The sequence below is a fragment of the Aulonocara sp. 'chitande type north' Nkhata Bay genome, linkage group LG23, assembly GCF_057382095.1.
Source record: "Aulonocara sp. 'chitande type north' Nkhata Bay isolate Kocher_YH1m ecotype deep benthic linkage group LG23, A_spYH_male_GT1.1, whole genome shotgun sequence".
In the NCBI taxonomy this organism is placed as follows: domain Eukaryota; kingdom Metazoa; phylum Chordata; class Actinopteri; order Cichliformes; family Cichlidae; genus Aulonocara; species Aulonocara sp. 'chitande type north' Nkhata Bay.
The window spans coordinates 43,658,892-43,677,833 of NC_141365.1; the positions used below are offsets into that span (position 1 = coordinate 43,658,892).

Genomic DNA, 18,942 nt, shown 5'->3' on the forward strand with positions numbered 1-18,942 from the left:
TTGGACTGTTTCTTTTGAAAAATGTTGGGAAAGAACAAATCAAAACATTCTATTTAAGGCCTCTAACGTCAAGATTCAGTTAAACAACAATTATGACTAAACAATTTGAGGTAATGTTAGTTTCCATTAACATTAAATTAGGTTACTGAATTGGCAAACACCTTCCTATTAACACTACCCATTTTACCCCAATAACTAAAGAAATTAGCACTTGCAGGTCAAAACCTTTATTCAAGAGACGCAAAAATAACATTGATACAGTGACTGTCAAAAATTACAGCACTGATCATACTGTGACATCTTGGTTCAAAACAGCACACTTAGAAATATTCAACGTTCTTTACTTCAACTGAATGAAACTGAAAATACCATTTCACACGGCCCATATGGGATATTTAGACTGTATAACTGTTCACGCTACATCTCTTCACTAGTAAAAGAAAGAAAAAATACAAAGAGAAATTTAAAAATGCTGCCAAACAGACAAACAGAACTTGTACAGAGCAAAAGGAAAAACAAACAACAACAAAAAACGGCTCGTCCTCATGGCAGTTGCAGAGTATATAAAAATGAACCCTGCGATCCGTTCCTGGAATTGAGCTTCAAAAATGCAGCAGAACAAGTGTGAGATTTAAATGTCCTCTCACCTAGAGCTGGTCACCTCACATGCATAACAGTGAGCTTCGTTGCAGGAGCAGTTTTGTCTTAGTTGTGAGCTTTTCTTGAGAGCTGAGTTGCATCCAACTCCATTACCACCCATTGAATCACCTCAAAAGTGTAGCAGAGTTGTGATGGGTAACTCATGTTGAAGGAATAAAAAAGGTCCAAACAGCATGGCTACTGCAAAGGTCACGTTATCCAGATCTTGAAGAACAACATCAGAAAAGTCATTGCCTGCCGCATCCTCTGGAGACAGATGTTCATTGTGGTTTTCTCAATCTGTGCAGTGGCCTCAGTCAAGTCCTGGTTAAACACAAAACATTTCTTTAAGATTCCTTTTTAAACTCATCTCTTTTGAATCTACCAGTTCTAATGTTAGAGTAATTTAAACCAATGCAAGCAACATAGTAAATAGCTATAGCCAAAGAGTGGCCTGCCATGCTGCCATTCATGGTCTAACAGAGTTTCTAAGAGAGGGTGAAAAACATAATAATTTCAAATGCTTTACATTAGTTTTTGTTAGAAAGACACCGGCCCATCAGAAATCCAGGTTATGTCACTCAGAAGATGTTAGAATTTAGACTTTCAGCCCCACAATTTGGTTAGCTGTTGGTCATTTTTTCAAACAAAAGCTAATATAAATATTGGTGGGATTTTCCTTTGTTCATTAGAATGACAAATTTAAAGTTTTTTTCACACTGATGTGACCCCTAATACAGGGGTGGGGATGGGGCCTCAAGGGCCGGCGGCCGAGTTCACTACCAGGCCTCATGTGAACTTCAAATTATTAAAGAGGACTACTGGTCCTAACCAGTCCAATGAGGATCAAGTGGATAACTAAATGCATTTTTAAATGTTGCAAAGCCACAATCTACTCATAAAACACTCACCATGAACTCCTGCACCAAGATGTTGCAATTGTCTTTCACACAGATGCGGAGCACTTTGATGAGGGACTCCGAGCATTAATGTCATCCTTGACTATTATAACAAAGAAAACAGAGATTTGTGAACTTTTCAGTAGCACAGAAGAAAATGATCCCAGACAAAAACTCTTGACTTTTTAAACCAGTCAACATGCAACACCAGCATCTACAAAGCAATATCAAAAGTTCCTGTTTGACATCAACTTTATGGATATATAGTTTCCAGAACATTTATTTTTAAAAAAAGATAATTTTTTCTCAGTGGGCCAGTAAATGCATGACGAAAATTATGGCATCCTTTTAGTGGAATCATTACTCACAGGTAATAGTTGACTGTTTCAATGGATGTAGCATAAAAATCTTTTACTGACCTAATGCAATACATATACACTTTGTAGTTAAAGAATTTTAAAGTTCTTACTGTCATTATGGCAGCTACATCCTTTAGCTTTGTGCCCTGTTCCCCGATCACTTTGCAAACACTTTCAGCAGACTGTCAGAGAAAAACTCAGCTCCGTCAGAAACCTTGACTGTAAAGGCATGGTTGGGATGCACTGGAATGCTGCATTTTATCTGAAATGACATAAAATTATTTTGAAATAACAGCAGGCACTGTGCTTGGTTAATCAGTAATGTTTTGTTGAATAAAAACTGTGTTTCCAGATCTTATGGGATTAAAAAAAATCCAAAGATGTTTGTTTCTGATTTGCAACCCAACAACCCACAAGTTACAACCTCATTTCAGTTCAAGTGTGCATTAATGCGAGTCCAGTAATCACCTTTCTGGCAATACATACAGGTATAAGTTAAACCTATGGCAGATTTTGTGTAAATAATCATTCTGTACATTCGATAATCTTTAATCCTACAACTGTTTACAACTTGCATAGTTCCCATTTCTGTATAGCTGTATATCCCAGATTCTGTAAAGTTATTTATTTCATATTCTGTATAGTTTTTCATATTTATATCCTGTTCATATCCTGTACATAGCTTGTACTCACTACAGCCTGTACATACTTATAGTTATAGAATATTCACAACATACTTCATACCGTGTACATTATAACATACCATAATAGACCCATTTCTGTAATATACTCACATATCTATATTATTGCTAATATATATTGTAATATATCTATATCACTAAAGCACTTCTGGATGGATGCAAACTGCATTTCGTTGCCCTGTACCTGTGCATGTGCAATGACAATAAAGTTGAATTCTATTCTATTCTATTCTATTTTGGATCTCTCAGTTGTATTAATAGGGTGAGTATGCATGCACCTAATAATTATAAAAAACCTAATTAAGTTACAGAAACGAAAATAGAATATACTTTCTTACCATAACACCTTGAACCCACAATCCATCAGCTGACTCCTGGTGAAATGCAGAATAGATGTGGTCTCTCAATGTGCAGCAAAAAAAACAAAAACAAAAACAAAAGGACAGCAGGTGAGGGCAGGAGGGGTAGGGATGTAAGCTAGCATAATGCCGCTGATGATATTAGCTAAAGCTGTTCAATGTCCAAAATCTCACTAACACCACGGTGCAGTAAATACACAATGTAACTGAAGAGTCAGTTGACAAATCTATTCACACAGAAAACCAAATTATGTTATGAGTGCCTCGTAATTAGGTTTAATGTGATATTACGGCTCTTGTGCCAAAGACAAATTCAAATGAAAAAGCGCCAATTCTTTGAAAACAGATAAAACAGCAAATAAGCTAACGGCTCTTTTTTAGCATGTTACATGGCGACACTCTAGACGTTTAACTACATTTGGCTGAAATATGGTAAAAATGAATTCAAAAAATCAAGACATACCAAAAACGTAGAGTTGGCTGCTCGACTTGACTGAGATGGATGCCTTTTTTAAACCACGATCCAAAGCCCGCGAGATGAAATCACGCGTGGTTTCACGAGATTTAACGTTGCTATCTTATTGACTTACTTCACCTGAACATGATATGAACAATTTAATACACCCTTTCTGCATATCATGTAGTTTTTACACTATATAGTTACATTTAACTTTAAAACATGAGGCAATTGTGTTAAATGCATGCAAGATGCTTACATAAATCCAAGAGATGGCCAGTCCCTTTTTTTCAGTGCTGTTTGGAGCCGCGGACCTCTTTTATATATACGCGCGGAATAGTTTTCTATACGAGATCGCTGCAAAAAGTGCAGCTTTACCTAATGTCCACCTACTGTTACTCAATTTTTATTAAGATTTAAAAATCTAGTTGGTATTGGTATGGAGAGTAACCTTCAGTAATAGTAATAAGTCACACAGCAATAGTACATTCATGTAGTTGTAAAAAGCATGATAATATATTAAGTAATCCAAAGTATTCAGAATACGTTACTCTCATTGAGTAACGTATTTGGAATATGTTACAAAATACATTTTGGGGCATGTATTCTGTAATCTGTAGTGGAATACATTTTAAAAGTAACCTTCCCAACACTGTCTATTAGGTTCTCTTTGTGTCTTCATCATCTGTGTACCTCGCTGCCTCTCTGTGTTTGTCATGTCTAATTTTTCTTTTTACATATTCCCCTCCTTGTGTTTCATTCCATGTCCCCTCTGTCTGTCGTGTGCATTCATGTATGTTCCCCAGTCCGTCTTGCCTCTTTCTCTTCCCTCTCTTCCACCTTCATGTCTCTTGCTCTCTCTGTCTGTCCCTCTGTCTCTTGTTCCTTCTCTCTCGCTCTCTGCCTCCATGTCTCGTGTCCCTTAACTGTTTCCATCTTTGTGTCTCCTCCCATTGTTTCCCCAGTCTGTCTAGTTCCCATATTCCCAGGACACCGCTGGACAACAAGTGGGTGTTCCGAGACTGAGAGACAGCCAGAGTTGGTAAAAGAACAGACATTCTGTACTTAAGTAGAAGAACAAATACTACTGTTAAAAAATACTCCAGTGAAAGTTAAAGTACTGATTCAACTTCATTACTCAAGTTAAAGCAAAAAAGTACAGGCTCGAAGCGCTTACAGAGAAAAGCATAGAGAAAAGTACTTGGGTGAATGAGGCAAGTTGTAGAGAGTAGAAAAGTTTTATATGAGAACCAGTTCATTTACCATTACATGTTCATTTTATTTTCAGTTCTGTACTTTTTATATTTAATATTGATTCATTAGATTGACTACATGTATCAGACCTAACTCACTGACTGTAATTGTTTATTTGTACATTATTGAACATTTAAAGGTGTGAAGTCTTGCACTTTAATAGAACAGAACAGTCTGGTTTCTAAAGCTACAATGGGAAATTATTGCGTCGAGGCTGCTTCCTGTCTGCACAAAGGTACATTTTTATTTTAATCAGCACACACGCAAGTAATGGAATTAAAGCTGATCGAGCTCTTTCTGCACAATGACAACCATATTAGGACACATAGAAGAAATGGTTGTATATATCTTAGCACAAATGACAATCTTAAATTATTAATTCTGACAGAGACCACATCCTCATTTTAGGTTTGACAGCATTTCTTGTAGATAATGGCAGATGGCTTGAGCATGAATTTAGGCTGCAATTTTGGGAAGGCCTCAGAGGGGACTGTCAGCGACTCCTGAGCTCACAGTCCGTTACAGTTTTTAAACTGTAACTGTAACGGAATACAGTTACTCATATTTTGTATTTTAAATACGTAACTCTGGTATATGTATTCTGTTACTCCCCAACACTGATAGCAGACAAGAAACTAAACAGGGATCACTTTTACCATCTTTTATGTATTTGCTGGTCGTCTTATTTCTTCTATTTTGCAAGCACAGTGTTGCAATCATTGTCTTTGTGGTACAATGACACAGGCATAATACAGACTTTTTCATGTAAGATAAAGCATGTTTGTTCTTCAGTGGTCAAACTGGTGCCCTAAAGATGCCTAATGTGATTTGAAGAGAAGATAAAACATCATGTTTGAACAAAGATAAGCAGTAGACACGTCTGCGTGAGAGTTATTCAGGTTCAGTAAGAAGGTAATATGTCTGCAGAATTTGTAATTCCTGTGCAGATATTGGTTGTACAATAAATAAAATCTTTTTAATTTCTTCTTCTGGAAAGTGCCTTTATATATTTAGTCATTTTGGGGCGATCCTGTCACGGTCCTGGGTTGGTGACCCAGTGTTTTCAGTTTTGTATCATTATTGAATTTTTGTCATCACTTATCTTTTCTAGTCTTTTTTATTTCTGTTCTGTGTTCTATGGTTGCTGTATCCCTAAATTATGTCGGCGTCTGTTTTGTTTCCTGTTTTACTTTGAAAGTCGTTGTCTTATGTCAGTGTATTGAGTTTTGCTTCCCTTGCTCTCGTCATGTCAGATTACTCCCAGCTGTGCTCCCCTTCTGTGTCTCATGCCCTCGTTATCCCAGTGTGTATTTAAGCCCTGTGTTTTCCCTGCTCTGTGTTGGGTTGTTGATGTTCATGTCCTCCTGGTGCTGTGTTTGGCAGTTGTTCATGCTCTTAGTCCTGTTCCTAAACATACAAACAAACAACCTAAACATAGAGAACCCATGGGTTCTCTATGTTTAGGTTCCAGTGTCCAGTCTAGTTTCATGTTCATGATTTTGGTTGTGTTTCAGTAATGTTTATTTCTCTGATGAGTCATCCCAGTAAATAAACTGCACTTTAAGTTAACCTCTTGGTTACGAGTCCTGTGTGTGGGTCCTCCATCCTGCCTGCTCCACAGCACACTACGACTGCTCCGTGACAGATCCTTCATTTAGTAGTAACCTTAGTTGAGGATATATGTGGGACTCATGTAATGGGATGGCACAGATGGAAGTATTGTAATAGATATTGCCCCCCCCCCCCCCCTCTCCATAATTTCATGCATTCTTATCATTGTTATGTTATGCGTTCAGTTCTTTATTACTATTTCTGACACATACTGTGATAACTGGCAATCCAGCTAGGATATTCTGATCAATGATGATTCCCACGGGTGGCGCTCACGCAGGCACTGAATCGGGCAGCTTTGGGGTCCTGTGTGTTCTACTGCACAGATAGCCTGCAGAGTGCAGCTACGCTGAACTGAAGTGCTTGTGTTTTGTATTTGCAGGTGAGCACAAGTTATGTGTTGATAAACAGAATGATGTTGACGTATGAGAAATGTATTAGAGTAAGGTACTGTCATTAATGGAACACAACGCTAATGTCGGAGTTTGTGATTTACATGATGTACCTGAACTGGTGTTAAACGGGATGTCACATCGCAAATGATTAATAAGGGGATCGAGAGGGTAGTCTCCATGCGCAACAATACTAGTTGGAGGAGCATACGAGTGTGCAGAATATTGTAATATGAACATTGGTAGGAAAATACTGAGTAAATGAGTACTTTGTTAACACGTGTTCAGTAGTTATGTGTAAAAGGGGTCCTGTGTGTTCTACTGCACAGATAGCCTGCAGAGTGCAGCTACGCTGAACTGAAGTGCTTGTGTTTTGTATTTGCATTTGCAAATGACCAAGTAAAGAGAACGATTCTGAACTCATGCACGCCTGGAAGTGTCATTTGTCCAAGTGTGCAACAAATATTGGAGGCACCGCTGGGATTATTAATGCCGTGTCCAGCGTGATGAAAATAAGGAAGGGGCGTGGCTACAGCAACCACGATGGACCTCGAGGAGCTGGCAGAGACTGTGTCCCAGACACTCTGGAACCTACAACTCGACCAACTCAAAGGGGTATGTGCTGAAGCTAAAATCCCTAGTGGAAATGTCACAACAAGACGAGTGTTAATAAAATTAATTACAGAATCTATGGACAAGGTTATTAATGATGAAGAGCAGGATGTTGCACTCTGCTATCTAAAGAAAATGTTAGAAAGTGTCGACCCAGCGATAGGGAGCTCCAGAAACACAGAAAGTGGATCAAATACAACGAGCTCGCCACAGGGAACCCAGGAAACAAGGGAAGAAGTTGATTTAGCAGAGAGATACGCACAGCTCCAGAGAAACAGCGAAGCACTGCAGGAAGAAATTAGGAGGCTGAGTGAAAGGGTGGAGAGGACACCACCAAGTCAGCCAACCACCCCACAAAATGTGTTTCCTGTTGCAGCCAACCGCCTTTCGGAAGTGACGATAAGTGTTATGATATTTTGATACCACGGTAAGCATTTACAGGATATTGTTTTATACAGGAAAACTGTTACTCAATAAGGTCCATCTACTAGTTGTTTTTCTCTTTCTCTGTGACCCAAGAATTAATGTGTAGGACTCACAAGCTGGTACCCCAAGGTCGAAAACACCACAGAGATGAGACCACTTCCTTACTCCCATCCTCCCTTTTTCTTTATCTCCTGGAAAAGGCTCGTTAAAGGCTAGGTGGTTTGTTTCAGAATTCACTAATGAAAGAACTCTGTATTTTATGTCTAGGAGTGTATTTTGCTGGGATGATCATAAATTATAGCTGAACTGATAAACTACACAAGGGATACTTTGCTCAGAAGGCAGGAAGATGTTTCCTTATTTAGTCTGTACCGGTTTGAACTGGGAAAGCTGACACACGAACCTTTTTTTCTCTATATAAACTGCTGTGTATCAAATAAACCTTTGAGTTGATTCTGGGAAAGCAATCTGAACAGTTTCTGTATCACTTTGTTCTCCTAACTGCTCCCGATATCGTAACTAACCCAGCTGAACGGCATACCTGAGTGTTACTTTAAATAATTAGGAATCTTATAAGGAAAGGACAAAACTCTGCTTATCGCTCACGCCACGGAGGAAACCCGGGACGGCAATTTCCTTCAATAAGGAGGGAATTCAAGATCTGTGGTCAAATTGGGGAGAAGGGCCAAAAGGACAGACTCTCATACACCAACCTGATGCATCAGATTGACAGAGGTCTGAACAAAGGACACAGTGAAGCGGAGGTTATAGAGGCTGTGGTGAAGTCTGTCAGCCCAGGTTTGAGTCTTAGAGACATGCTTGAGATAAAACGTGACCTCACCCTCCCCCAATTGAAGGCCATATTAAAGGGGCATTTTAAAGAAGATAGCACCACAGATTTGTATCACAGGCTAGTGAACGTCACACAAGACAGCCGTGAGTCTCCCCAAAACTTCCTCTTCAGAGCAATTGAGTTAAAAGAGAGGCTGCTGCTCGCATCGGAAGACACGGGGTCCGATGAACAATACAGCCCTGAGCTCATCCAGAAGAAATTCTTGAGGTCGGTTAGTACTGGGCTACTGAGTGACCCTATCAAGTTTCAGCTCAAGCCCTATCTGGATGACCCTCGGGTGACAGATAAGATAAGATAAGATAAGATAACCTTTATTAGTCCCACACGTGGGAAATTTGTTTTGTCACAGCAGGAAGTGGACAGTGCAAAAGTTATGAGGCAAAAATTAGAATACAATAAGAATAAATACAGTACACAACTGTACAGAATAGAATAAAATAAAATACTATATACAGTAGAATAAAATAAAATAAATATACAATAAGATAAAAATAGAATACAAATACAAATACTATATACAACTGAGTAAAAATACAACGATGACAGAAAGGATTATTGCACTTAGTATTATTGCATATGTATGGATGTGTGTGCTTGATCAGTTAAAGTCTTTATTATGGAGTCTGACAGCAGTGGGGAGGAAAGACCTGCGAAATCTCTCCGTCCCACACCGTGGGTGCCGCAGTCTCCCACTGAAGGAGCTGCTCAGTGCTGTCACAGTCTGCTGCATGGGGTGGGAGATGTTGTCCATCAGGGATGACAGCTTAGCCGCCGTTCTCCTGTCACTCACCACCTCCACTGGGTCCAGAGGGCATCCTAGAACAGAGCTGGCCCTTCGGATCACCCTGTTCAGTCTCTTCCTGTCCCCAGCAGAGATGCTGCCGCCCCAGCAGACCACGCCATAAAAGATAGCAGAAGCCACAACAGAGTCATAGAAGGTCTTCAGGAGTGGGCCCTCCACTCCAAATGACCTGAGTCTCCGCAGCAGGTACAGCCTGCTCTGCCCTTTCCTGTAGAGGGCGTCTGAGTTATGAGTCCAGTCCAGTCTATTGTTCAGATGAACACCAAGGTACCTGTAGCTGTCCACAGCCTCAATGTCCATACCTTGGATGTTCAGTGGTTGCAGTGGAGAATGCTTGTGCCTGCGGAAGTCTACCACCAGTTCCTTGGTTTTACTGGCGTTGATCTGGAGGTAGTTCAGCTGGCACCAGTCCACAAAGTCTTGGGTCAGACCTCTGTACTCCTTGTCGTCCCCATCAGTGATGAGGCCGACTATTGCAGAGTCATCAGAGAACTTCTGCAGGAAGCACTGGGTGGAATTGTGGGAGAAGTCTGCAGTGTAGATGGTGAAGAGGAACGGAGCCAGAACCGTTCCCTGTGGGGCCCCCGTACTGCAGACGACCCTGTCCGACACACAGCCCTGAGTCCTCACATACTGTGGTCGGTCGGTGAGGTAGTCCAGGATCCAGGTAGTGAGGTGATGGTCCACTCCAGAGTTCACCAGCTTGTCCTTTAGAACCGAGGGAAGAATGGTGTTGAAGGCACTGGAGAAATCAAAGAACATGATTCTCACAGTGCTTCCAGCGGTCTCCAGGTGAGCGAGGGAACGATGTAGGAGGTGAATGACGGCATCATCCGCTCCAATGCCGGGCTGGTAGGCAAACTGAAGTGGGTCCAGTGATGAGCTTATTAGGCGCCGAAGCTGAGCCAGGACCAACCGCTCCAGGGTCTTCATCAGGTGGGATGTCAGAGCCACCGGCCTGTAGCTGTTGAGGTCCTTGGGGCGTGAAGTCTTTGGCACTGGTACAACACAGGAGGTTTTCCAGAGCTGTGGGACTCTTCCCAACCTCAGGCTCAGGTTGAAGAGGTGCTCCATCACCCCACACAGTTGGTCCGCGCAGGACCTGACGACCCTCGAGCTGATGCCATCTGGACCCGCTGCCTTCTTGCCATTAATCCTCCTCAGTTCCCTCCTAACCTGGGTGGTTGAGAGAGACAGGCTGGAGCCTTGTGTTGAGTGTGTATTGGATGCTGTTGTTGGGGGTGGGGGGGAGTGAGCAGGGTGAATAGAGGAGGTGTGAAGTGTCTGAGGTGGAACAGCAGCAGTGGGGGTGGGTGAGTCTGCAGCCGATGTTGCAGACTGCCTCATGGCTGAGTCAAATCTGTTGAAGAAATGATTCAGTTCATTTGCCCATCTCACATCCCTCCCAGGCAGAGAGTTCTGCTGTTTGTGGCCCGAGATGGTTCTGAGGCCTCTCCAGACTTCACCAACGTTGTTTTGTTGAAGCTGGTTCTCCATCTTCTGCCTGTAGCTCTCCTTCCCATTCCTTATCAGTCCTTATCAGATGAAACCCTCATTGATAAGATGAATGAAGCAGCTAGTGTTGAATCAGAAAGGCAATTGAAGCAAAAGAAAACTACAGGCAGCAAATCTGTAAAAGTAAATGAACTCCAGACGGAAAGGCCAACCAGTCAATTGGGTCTGGGTGTAGGCGAAACTAGGACTCAAGAGCAATCAGCTGAAGTGGTGAAACCCAAGAACCGCAGAACACCTGTTGTAGCTGCTTCCCGAGAGTCAGAGCTGCATGAAGCGGTCAGGCTGCTGAGAGAGGAGATGGCTGAATTAAGGAGGAGCATCACCACCCCTCATGGCCCCACTCGCCCACTAAGAACCAGTGGGAGGAGGGGATGTAAGGCATGCCAGGAGCTGTGGCCAGCCTCCAGAGGCTGTAGAGGGCGAAGGGGGCAACAGAAAGATCGGAGGGCACTCAAGTGGGAATCCAGACCATTGCCCCTCCCAAATCATTAATTCCCATCCATGCTGAAGCAGACGACAAGTTGCATGAACTGCTTTGGAATCGAATAAGACAGCTGGAGGCAGAATTAGAGCAGAGTGGCAAGGCTAAAGAGACTGTGGGTGCCACGTATGCCAGTCATCTCTCACTACGCTGTCAGGCTAAGCTGAGAGCCCTGATCGGGAAGAAGTGTATGGTGGATTGTTTCTTTGAAGGTGTAGAAACACAAGCATTGTGGGATACAGGTTCACAGGTGACTATCATTAATGAGAACTGGAGGAAGTCCTGCTTTCCACATATCCAACTGAGAAGCACAAGTGAACTCCTAGGTGAGGATGAGGCTCTGGTGGGCAAAGCAGCGAACCAAACACCCATACCCTTCGCAGGTTGGGTTGAGCTAAAATTTAGACTGGGGTCGACTAGAGATCCACAGCCAGAGTTAGTTGTCCCTGTGCTTGTTTCAAAAGAACCAGGAGTAGCAGAGCCACCTATCATTGGCTATAATGTGATTGAACATTTTGTAAAGGATGGAATGGAGCAGCATCCAGACGTTACACCTGCGGTGGTAAAGGAAGCCTTCTCAATTGATTGTAAGAAAGCGGAAGTGCTAATTAACATCGTGCAGCGCTGCTACAAAAATGACGAGGAGGGTGTGGTGAAAGTCGGGAGACAAAAGATAGTGATTCCAGCTGGACAAAGCAGGGAGGTTAAGTGCAGTGTGAGGACAGGTCCCCTCCCCCTGACACAGGAGGTTCTTTTCAAACCAGAGGACATTTCAAAACTACCAGAGGGGGTTAACCTGAATGAAACTGTCATTGGCCTGCAGAGGGGAACCCGGTCCAGGGTGGTTATTCCAGTCACGAATGGTGGCAGCCAGGACATCACCCTCCTCCCTCATGTAGTGTTGGGACAACTATAGCAAGTGAAGGCTATTTACCCAGTAGACGTAAGACCAGTAAGTGCTGAAAACATGGGCAAGTTGACGTGTGCTAGTGAAAACACAGGGAGCACCGTCAGCGCCCCAGAACAGCACAAAGGGGAGTATGAAGAGGTGGGCAGTTGCAGCCAAGATTTATGGGACCCACCTGTGTCAGTTGATCACCTGACCCCAGATCAGCAGGAGCAGGTGAGAAAAGTCCTGTGTGAAGAGTGTGCTGCATTTTCAAAAGATGAGAGCGATGTGGGATGCATCCCCTCCCTGAAGTTAAAGATCAGATTAAATGACACAACCCCAGTAAGATGCACATACATCTCAGTCCCCAAGCCACTGCACAAGGAGGTGAAGGAGTATTTGGAGGACCTGTTGAATAGAGGATGGATTCAGAAATCCCGATCCCCCTACTCATCACCCATCGTCTGCGTGCGCAAGAAGGATGGAAGTCTGCGTCTCTGCGTGGATTACCGTGAGTTAAACCGGAAATCCATTCCTGACGGTCACCCCATCCCTCGTGTTCAAAACATGTTAAACAGCCTGACTGGGAGTGCATGGTTCTCAGTGTTGGACCAGGGCAAGGCGTACCACCAGGGTTTCCTGGAGGAGAGTAGCAGACCCCTCACAGCCTTTATCACATCTTGGGGCTTATATGAGTGGGTAAGGATTCCCTTTGGTTTGTCCTCGGCTCCAGCAGAGTTCGAGCGCAGTATGGAAGAGTGCCTTGCAGGCTTGAGGGATGAAATATCTCAGCCATATCTGGATGACAATTTGGTCCACAGCAGATCATTTGAGGACCACCTGCGTGATCTGAGGGAGGTCCTGCGCCGCTATCAAGAGCACGGGGTGAAGCTAACCCCCAAAAAGTGTGAAGTGTTCAAAGACAAGGTGAAATTCTTGGGAAAGATTGTATCCAAAGATGGCTACTGCATGGACCCTGCTGAATTGGCACCAGTGCAAGCACTAAAAAACCGCAAACCTCAGACTGTGGGAGACCTAAGGAAAATGCTAGGTTTCCTGTCATACTACCGCCCCTACATTCCAAACTTCTCACGCACTGCCAAGCCACTATACCAGCTGCTATCGACCAGAAAGATTCAAGTGATTACTGACAGAAGATCAACGGTAATAAGGCACAAAGGACAGTGGAAAAAATCAGACCAACTCCACTCAAGCCAGCCAATCACATGGACGGAACAACACCAGGCAGTGCTATGCCAACTTATAGAACACCTGCTGAGTCCAACACTCCTAGCATACCCTGACTTCGAAAGGCCATTTGTGCTGCACTGCGATGCCTCTCAAGAAGGGCTTGGTGCAGTCCTGTACCAGAGACAGCAGGGCCAACTGGTTGTCATTGGGTATGGGTCGAGAACTCTAACAGCTCCAGAAACCAACTACCACCTCCACTCTGGAAAGCTAGAGTTTCTAGCAATGAAGTGGGCAATCTGTGAGAGGTTTCGGGAGTATCTGTACTACGCACCTTCTTTCACAGTGTATACAGATAACAATCCGTTGACCTACGTCCTGACTACAGCGAAGCTAAATGCTACAACACACCGGTGGGTTGCTGAGCTAGCCGATTTTAACTTCTCAATCAAGTATCGGCCGGGAAGGGCTAATGGCGATGCTGATGGTTTATCACGGATGCCACTAGACATGGAGGACTACATGCGCACATGCTCGCAGGAAATGAAACCAGAGATAATCACACCTGCGACACAGGCACTTCAGCTGAAATTCCATGAACATGAGCCATGGATGTGTCCGGTTACCATAACCACAGCATGTGCTGATGTAGAGCATGAACGAGTAATGGCCCCAGTGACACAGATCTCCAAAGAGACACTAAAGAAAGCACAGGAGGATGATCCAGTCATTGGCAGGGTGCGAGAATGTGTTATGACAGGACAATGGCCTCCTTGGAGAGGAAGAGACAGGGGTGAAGACACTTCAGTTCTAAGCCGGGAAAAGAGTAAGCTGTATCTCGACAAAGACGACATCCTGTACAGGAAATCAGCTGCTCGAGCTCAGCTAGTGTTACCCACAAAATTCCATCAGCTGGTGTACAAGGAGCTCCATGAGGAAATGGGACATCTCGGAGTGGAGCGGACACTCGCCTTGGTCCGTGATCGATTCTATTAGCCACATATGCAAAGACATGTGGAACATTATGTGACTAAGGTGTGCAGTTGCTTGAAACGGAAATGTCCAGGCAAACCAACCAGAGCACCGCTGGTCAACATTGTCACCACATACCCTTTTGAGATGGTCTCAATAGACTTCCTGCATCTGGAGAGTTGTAAAGGAGGATATGAGTACATTCTAGTCGTGATGGATCATTTCACCCGGTTTGCACAGGCATATGCATGCACCAACAAGTCAGCAAGAACAGCAGCAGAAAAGATCTTTGGAGATTTTGTGCTCAAATATGGATTCCCTGCCCAGTTACTCCATGATCAGGGAAGGGGGTTCGAGAACCAGCTGTTTGCCACCCTGGAAAGGTACTGTGGAATCCAGGGGTCACGCACAACACCTTACCATGCAGCGGGGAACGGTCAGGCGGAGAGATTTAATCGGACACTCCTTTCCATGTTGAGGAGCCTGGCAGAGGAAGCCAAGGCAGACTGGAAAAACTCCTTGAGCAAAGTTGTGCATGCGTATAACTGCACACGCAGTGAAGCAACAGGATATGCCCCATATTATCTTCTCTATGGCAGAAACCCCCGCCTACCAGTGGACATCATGTTTGGCCTGGTTCCAGGTGACCAGAGTACTTCTCACGGTGATTATGTCCGTAAGTGGAGAAGTAGGATGCAAGAGGCATACAGATTGGCATCAGAAACAGCTCAGAAAGAGAGGAACAGAGCGAAAAGGCAGTACGATTGAAAGGCTCATGGAGTGGAACTGCAACCGGGATGTCGAGTGCTAGTACAGAACTTCAGAGACCGGGGTGGGCCCGGAAAGCTACGGTCTTACTGGGAGGAGCGAGTACATGTTGTGTTAGAAAGAAAGCACAAAGATAGCCCTGTCTATGCCGTACAGCCAGAGAGAGGACCAGGGAAAGTGAGAGTTCTGTACAGGAACCTCCTACTGCCCTGTGACTTTCTCCCCGTTCAGGAGGAGAAGCTGGAGAAAAACAAGAATGGGAAGGAGGATGCCAAACAACAAAGAAAAGGAAAGACCCAAGAAAAGCAGCAGGAGAGTGACCACGACAGCGGTTCAGAGGATGAGGGTGACTGGGGAATTATCACCACACAAGCTGCGGAATCACCCACCCAGATCAGGAGTCAGCTGCGGGCAGAGGCAGAGGAGTTCCAGCCAGAAGAAGCTAACGGAGAACTGTCAAGTGGTGGTGTCAGCAGCGAGTGCCTAGACGAGGGTGGAAAAGGTGGACTGGAGTCAAGTGCAGAGGAGGAGGCAGGGCGAAGTGAGCTGTCTGGGGAGGAGAACAGAAGAAATCAAGAACAGGTGTCGTCATCTGATGAGGAAGACAAGGGAGAGGCCAACTCACAGCCAGTTCCCATAAGAAAGTATCCTTTTCGATGCAGAAATCCACCCAAGACACTCACATATGACACCTTAGGTCAGCCATCAGTCATAAACAGACACAAATGATGTCCACAGCTAAGAAAAAAAAAAACTAAGTTCATTGTCACATGTTGAGTTTACTGTGGTGACAGTTTAAACAGAAAGGGAAGTGTTCACAGTAGCAAATGTTAAAAAGAGCAAATTTGACAGAGCAACAACTGCATGTATTAGTTTAATAGTACACATGAGTTAAACAGGGAGTACCAGAACCAGACTAGCTACACAAAGAGAGATACTGGCTTGTATGTGAGATATACAGCAGTAAATGTGTGTCTGTGTAAAAGGTTACATGGTAGAGTGATAGGTCTACACCTTCAGTCTGATACAGAGCACGGCTGAGAGGCGGAGAGACTTTACACATTGCCTGGCCAGTAGTGTCTGTTGCTGGTACATGACATGAAGGGGGAGATGTATGTCATGCCAAAGACTGTTACCGGACAGAAAGTATCTTTAGAGGCTGACTCCCAGTGAAGCTACTGCTGTAACCTTCTGTTGAAGACGTGTATTCTGGGAAATCTCTAATGTCAGGATGACATTCATTTTTGGAGGGGAGAGTGTGGGACTCATGTAATGGAAGTATTGTAATAGATATTGCCCCTCCCCCCCCCCACCTCCATAATTTCATGCATTCTTATCATTGTTATGTTATGCGTTCAGTTCTTTATTACTATTTCTGACACATACTGTGATAACTGGCAATCCAGCTAGGATATTCTGATCAATGATGATTCCCACGGGTGGCGCTCACGCAGGCACTGAATCGGGCAGCTTTGGGGTCCTGTGTGTTCTACTGCACAGATAGCCTGCAGAGTGCAGCTACGCTGAACTGAAGTGCTTGTGTTTTGTATTTGCAGTTGCAAATGAGCAAGTAAAGAGAACGATTCTGAACTCATGCATGCCTGGAAGTGTCATTTGTCCAAGTGTGCAACATATATATCACAGTTTACTTTCAGATATGAGCATTGTGATACCCGTAAATGAATCTATCATCATGACACATACAAAACAATAACTTACTGTGTTTCAATTGTTTGAAATCTGATGGTAAGACGAACTTAGTGTGTGAGGTTGCACTGACCATCAGAAATCTTGAGCCTTCAGGGGTGTTTTTTGTTCTTCTGTGAAAGACCTGGGCCCTGTTTCAGGAAGCCGGTTTAGTGGAAAAACTGAGTAAGTATACCCTGAGTTAACGAAAACTCTGGGTTTTCGGTTTCACAAAGCGAGTTCAGCTGAAGCCTGAGTGAGTCACTATGACGACACACGCCGTGAAGCTAACCTGCCCCCTAGCAGGTTTACTACAACTAACCCTGACTGTCTCCGCCCCTTTGTCGGAAACCTGACAGTAGGAAGTGTCGGACATGGCGTGTCCCTTCCTTGAAGAGCCAGTAGATCGTGAAGCCCAAATTCTCCGCAGAGCTCTCCGCCGGGAGAGAGTGATCAGAGCGCGTTCGGACATTTTATCATTTCCTGATGATTTTCTGTGTGAACGTTACCGTTTTTCAGCACAATCTACAATTTATTTGAATAACATCCTCAGGCCATATATTACGCATGTGACACATCGCGGACATTCTCTCAGTTCATTACATATTATTTGTATTGCACTTCGGTTTTTTGCAAACGGGAGCTTTCTGTATAATATTGGTGACGCTGAGCACGTTTCCAAGGCTACCGTCTGTCGGGCAGTCAGGAATGTTACAGTTGCACTGAAACGTCTCCTGTACTCGTCTGTGGTGTTCCCCGGTCACAGACCCACAAGATTTATCAAAGAGGGATTCCACAAAATTGCAGGTATCAGGATGACCAAAACGTAATGTATGATGTGGTGATACCTGGACTACTACTTAAATTCTACATTTATTTTCAGGGTTCCCAGGCGTGATTGGCTGTATAGATGGCACTCACATTCCAATCATTGCTCCTTCAGTAAATGAAGGAGACTATGTGAACAGGAAATCCTTCCACAGCATTAATGTGCAGGTACATAGTTCCCTGTAGCATTTCAAACTAACAAATTATTTCATTATAGTAATGGATGCTAATTTGTGTTCTCTGCACTGTGAAGATCATATGTGATGCTGCCAACATTATCACAAATGTGGAAGCCAAGTGGCCAGGCTCTGTCCATGACTCACAAATATTCCGTGAATGTACACTGAGCACAAAATTTGGACATGGTGAGTTGAGAATACTGTAAAATATATAAAGACCAATTGCTTCAGGGACATTTGAACTGAAGTGTATCCTTCTGTCTTAGGAGAGTTCACTGGCTACTTGCTTGGTGATAGGGGGTATCCATGTTTACCCTATTTGCTTACCCCTTACCCTGACCCTGAACCGGGCCCACAGCAGCGATATAATCTGGCTAATTGCAGGACAAGAGCCAGAATTGAAATGACTATCGGAATGCTTAAGGCCCGGTTCCAGTGCCTGCAAAGACTCAGGGTCACCCCAGAAAGGGCATGTGACATTATTGTGGCATGTGTGATTCTTCACAACATTGCCACAATTAGAGGAGAACACTGTCCTTCTGAACCAAACATCAGCAGTGATCCAAACCATGAACATCCTGACCCTCCCACGGACATACAAGATGGAAGAGCAGTCAGAGACACCATATGTCACAATCATTTCTTTTGACCCATCACCTCAACATGTTGAAAGAAGAATAAACAGATTTTTTGTTCAACTGGCTTTATTGGTCGCCTGTATTTCCTGTACACAAAGTATTAAAAGATGTAAACCTCATAAAGTGTCTCTGTTGCTTCCTCCTCTGTAACAGCTGTCAATGTTTCTTCATTATTTTCCTGCAGTAAAGAAATAAACAACATTGCTGTTCTACTGTAAACTCATATAATCTGTGGAGTATTACTCACAACTGCATGTTGGTCTGGCTCAACAGGAGGCTGCACCAGATGCAGTACACCACCACCATCAACTGATAGAATATGAGGTTTATACAGGTCACTTATAACTTACAAGGGACCAAATGGCAATTAACAAACATACCAATCACCTTACACTTCATTGTCATTATGCTCTCAAAGACAACCAAGACTGAGG

At 43.7% G+C, this 18,942-nt stretch overlaps 2 long non-coding RNA genes across 4 annotated transcripts; one reads left to right on the top strand and one right to left on the bottom strand.

Moving 5' to 3' along the window:
• Nucleotides 1-211: 211 nt before the first annotated feature.
• LOC147302579 (uncharacterized) lies at nucleotides 212-3,710 on the bottom strand. Of its 2 annotated transcripts, XR_015127241.1 has the most exons (6): nucleotides 3,674-3,710; nucleotides 3,421-3,552; nucleotides 2,937-2,972; nucleotides 2,008-2,159; nucleotides 1,551-1,641; nucleotides 212-963 (listed from the first exon to the last, which is right to left on the bottom strand). It is a non-coding gene; the product is annotated as an uncharacterized LOC147302579 (long non-coding RNA). The 2 variants fall into 2 exon arrangements; XR_015127240.1 differs by lacking the exon at nucleotides 3,674-3,710 and having other exon boundaries at nucleotides 3,421-3,667.
• A 13,303-nt stretch (nucleotides 3,711-17,013) lies between these two features.
• Nucleotides 17,014-18,572, top strand: LOC147302580 (uncharacterized). 2 transcript variants are annotated; one of them, XR_015127376.1, is made up of 3 exons: nucleotides 17,014-17,670; nucleotides 17,747-17,859; nucleotides 17,945-18,572. It is a non-coding gene; the product is annotated as an uncharacterized LOC147302580 (long non-coding RNA). The 2 variants fall into 2 exon arrangements; XR_015127375.1 differs by having other exon boundaries at nucleotides 17,747-18,572.
• The last annotated feature ends 370 nt before the right edge of the window (nucleotides 18,573-18,942 follow it).